Below are 4,998 nucleotides of genomic sequence, written 5' to 3' on the forward strand. Positions count from 1 at the left end.
CAAGATTGAAGACTTCGTCTCGTGTCCAGATGGGACTCTACTTGGCGTGGAAGGCAAGCTAGGCAATACGGATATGGATATCTCCTCCTTTGTAACCGATCTTGTGTAACCCTAACCCTCCCCGGTGTTTATATAAACCGAAGGGTTTTAGTCCGTAGGACAACAACCACAACATACAATCATACCATAGGCTAGCTTCTAGGGTTTAGCCTCTCTGATCTCGTGGTAGATCTACTCTTGTACTACCCATATCATCAATATTAATCAAGCAGGACGTAGGGTTTACCTCCATCAAGAGGGCCCGAACCTGGGTAAAACATTGTGTCCCCTGCCTCCTGTTTCCATCCGGCCTAGACACACAGTTCGGGACCCCCTACCCGAGATCCACCGGTTTTGACACCGACATTGGTGCTTTCATTGAGAGTTCCTCTGTGTCGTCGCCGTTAGGCTTGATGGCTCCTACTATCATCGATAGCGATGTGGTCCAGGGTGAGACTTTTCTCCCCGGACAGATCTTCATATTCCGCGACTTTGCACTGCGGGCTAATTCGCTTGGCCATCTGGAGCAGATTGAAAGCTACGCCCCTGGCCATCAGGTCAGATTTGGAAGCTTAAACTACACGGCCGATATCCGTGGAGATTTGAACTTCAACAGATTCAAGCCTCTGCCTTGTGTGCCACGCGGGCACGATGAGCATGACTTAGCTCTCCCATCGGACAATGTTAAGGAGATCGCACCGGCAGCCGCTCCGACCCTCAATTCGGAGCCAGTCGCACCTTCCGCGGACGGGTGGATGGACCCCGCCACGGAGGCCTTACCCTCAGTGGCGATCGAGCCGAACATTGACCTTGCCTTGCACGAGAGCCGTGTTGTTAAAATGCCGGATCCTTCTCCGGCCACGGACTCTGAACCGCCTACGCCCGTTCCTATCGAATCCGATTGGGCGCCGATCATGGAGTTTACCTCCGCGGATATTTTTCAGCACTCGCCCTTTGGCAACATACTAAACTCATTAAGGTCTCTCTCCTTGTCAGAAGAATCCTGGCCGAACTATATCCGGCAGGATTGGGATGCGGACGACGAAGAAATTCGACGCCCACCCACCACCCACTTAATAGCCACTGTCGATGACTCAACCGACATGCTCGACTTCGACTCCAAAGACATCGACGGTATGGACGATGACGCGGGAGGCGAAAAGGAACCACCGCCCACAGGGCGCTGTACGTCATCATATGATGTATACATGGTGGACACACCAAAAGAAGACGGCGATGAGGAACAGAAGGACGCAACGAAGGCTTGTTCCCTCGAGAAGTAGTCAAAGCGGTGGCGTAAGCGCCACCCCAAATCCCCCCTTGACAGAAATAACGATCATACAGACCCAGCATTGGAGCAGGGCGAACCACTGCCGGACCACGACAATACGGAGAATCAAACTGAACAAACCAATTCTGTCAAAGATAATAGTCCGGACGACATAACGCCAAACAGGCACCCGGAGCAACAGAATGCCCGTCAAAGGCTTGTTGCCACCACGAGGAGTCTGAAAAAGGAGAAGCAAAGGCTCAAGGCTGCGCAGGACACACTCCAAATCAGATGGAATAAAGTACTCAACACAGCAGCGAAGTACGGCGGCAATCGCCCCACCAAGAGCTACACAAAGTGGAAGTTGCTACCTAAATTCGATGAGGAGGCCTTAGGCCCCCCACAACCAAAAATTAAAACAGCCATCTGGCCTGATAGACGACCTCACGGCCAACATAAAGCGGCAAGCAACGCCGCACATAAGCCAATACGCGGTCTACGCAAGGGCTCGCATCAAAGGGACGGCGAAACCAGATCCATCTATGGACCACGCAAGCGTGCTCCAGCATACGATGCAACACAACAAACATCCGAACAACGCGCCACACCCAGATATAGGGGTGCCGCACACCCCCTATGTTTCAACGATGAGGTGCTGGACCATGAATTTCCAGAGGGATTCAAACCCGTAAACATAGAGGCATACGACAGAACAACAGACCCTGGGTCTGGATTGAGGACTATATCCTCCATATCCATATGGCTCGGGGAGATGATCTCCACGCCATTAAGTATTTACCCCTCAAACTCAAAGTGCCAGCTCGGCACTGGCTTAAGAGCCTCCCCGAAAGCTCCATCGGAAGCTGGGAAGAGCTCGAAGACGCCTTTCGGGCAAATTTTCAAGGGACTTATGTCCGACCTCCGGACGCGGATGATTTGAGTCATATAACTCAACAGCCCGAAGAGTCAGCCCAAAAGCTTTGGAACAGGTTTCTTACTAAAAAGAACCAAATTGTCGACTGTCCGGACGCCGAAGCCTTGGCAGCTTTTAAGCATAGCGTCCGTGACGAATGGCTTGCCAGACACCTCGGCCAAGAAAAGCCGAGAACAATGGCAGCATTAACAAGCCTCATGACCCGCTTTTGCGCGGGCGAGGATAGCTGGCTAGCCAGATGCAGCACCAGCGACCCCAGTACATCCGAAGTTAGAGATGGAAACGGGAAATCACGGCGCAACAACAATAACAAACGCCGGAATAAAGAAGACATCACGAAGAGCACGGCAGTAAATGCCGGATTCAAAAGCTCTCGGCCAGGTCAGCAAAAGCCGCCCATCTAAAGGCGCCAGAGACGAACTGTCCAGCCTAAACAAAATTCTGGACCAAATATGTCAGATCCATAGCACCCCTAGTAAACCTGCTAATCATACCCATAGAGAATGTTGGGTCTTCAAGCAGTCCGGCAAGCTCAACGCCGTACACAAGGGGGAGGATACACCAAGCGAAGACGAGGATGAGCCTCTCAAGCAAGACACTTGGGAACAAAAGAAATTTCCACCAGAAGTTAAAACAGTAAACATGTTACACGTGATCAACAAAGCGTCACTCCCAGAAAAATATGCCCAAGGGCCTATCACCGCGGAGTCCGACCACTGGCCGTCTCAACCGATCACTTTCGACCATCGTGATTACTCAGCAAGTATCCGGCGTGTAGGATGGGATGCCCTGGTACTAGACCCAATAATTGACGGATACCACTTCACACGAGTCCTGATGGACGATGGCAGCAGTCTAAACCTGATATACCGGGATACAATCCGTGAAATGGGGATAGACCCAACAAAAATTTGCCATAGCAATACTACCTTTAAAGGAGTAACGCCAGGCCCAGGGGCTCATTGCACGGGCTCCCTGCTACTAAAGGTCATATTCTGCTTCCCCGATAACTTCCGTAGCGAACATTTAACCTTCCACATTGCTCCGTTCCAAAGTGGCTATCAAGCACTACTTGGACACGAAGCTTTCGCTCGCTTTAATGCAATACCGCACTACACTTTCCTCATGCTCAAGATGCCCGGCCCACGTGGCATCATTATAGTGAACGGAAGTATTAAGCGATCTTTGCGCGCCGAATAGAATGCGACTGCCTTAGCAGCCGCACAATAAAAACGGCCTCACCAACTAAAGCATTTGATAGGTCGTCAAGACCATGGACGTGGTTAGACGAGTCCGACGCTGCTATATGTAATTTGTACCGGATTAATGGCCACACCCCTATTACAAATACAAGGGGCTCAACGCGCGCACACAAGTGGCAATTTATACCCATTTCTAGTTATACATGGTTTCTCTAAAAACTATCTCTCTGCACGACAACTTTTCACCCAAATTCCTCTCTTTTACAGATGACCATCGTGCTACACCCGTCCAGGATACGACACAGCGGAGACACGGGCGCAGACGTGCAGCAGGGACCCGTTCCAAGGATTCTTTTTAGATTAAGACCCTGCATAAACCTTTTTTACCGTCTCTTGTTGATACACATCCACCGAATTCTCAGCACAATCGCGAAGGATGCTGACGTCTTGGCATGTGGCCACGTCAGAATAATGCACGTACCTGGACACAAGGGGCTTCTTACAAAGGGCACTATTTAGGCCCGGTTTATACCATAAAGACCGAATACCTTAGGGAGTGTTCGGCGTCGCGAGTTTGGCCTTATATGCATCAGCTCCGAATCATTGTCTTTGGTCAAATGTTGGGTTTGCCCGGCTCCTGTGTTTTGGTGCCTTACGTTCCGCTTTATCGGCTAAGGCAGCACCAGGAGAACTACTGTGATTGTGCCCTGGTTCATCCGGACGAGCACCTCAGTAGAGAAAGCCGAAAACTGACTGTCATGATATAGCGTGAGACTAGTCAACCACTCGATGACCTATCGGAATGTTAGAATTCCTCCGCCTTAACGAAGGACCGTTTTCCGGCCAGGCATATACGCACCCCGAGATCGGGAGAGTGCGGAGCCACCAGGGGCTATCTAGTAGCCCCACTGTCAAACTCCTATGGCTAAGTGAAAGTGTTAAAGCATTATAGTCCGGTTGCCTCGTTCGCTGCGCTATCACCTCATTAATAGGACCAAGACGTTGGGTTAAGTGTGAACACACGTTTTTTGCGAGCACCTCCGCATTATATGTGTGGGGGCTGAAGCCGATGACTGCAATCTTTCAGGTTATACACATGTATACATAAACGGCCACACATGAGGCATCATATTACTTTCGGGCAAAAGTATAAACACAGCCTTATAAAATTTCATAAAAACATTGTGTTAACAATGGGAATACATGTCACTCAAACATAATATTCTTCGAGCATTGGGCCTCTATCAAACGAGCACCCTCGAGAACCTCCTCGAAATAGTGTTCGGCAGCCACTCGGCCTATGGCCGAACCCTGTGCCGGAACAACGGTAGCGTCCATCTCCGCCCAGTATGCTTTAACAGGGCAAGGGCCATCCGCGAGCCTTCTATGCACACCGACCTCTTCATCGCATTAATGCGCGGCACCGCACCAAGGAATTGCTGCACTAAGCTGAAATAGCTGTTCGGCTTTGGCTTTTCCGGCCATAGCTTATCCACAACAGACCTCATGGCAAGTCCGGACAACCTATTCAGTTCGGCGCATTCGGCTAGCTG

The sequence above is a fragment of the Triticum urartu genome, chromosome 3A (genome assembly GCF_056163025.1).
Source record: "Triticum urartu cultivar PI428250 chromosome 3A, HENAU_Tu73, whole genome shotgun sequence".
Classification (NCBI taxonomy): Eukaryota; Viridiplantae; Streptophyta; class Magnoliopsida; order Poales; family Poaceae; genus Triticum; species Triticum urartu.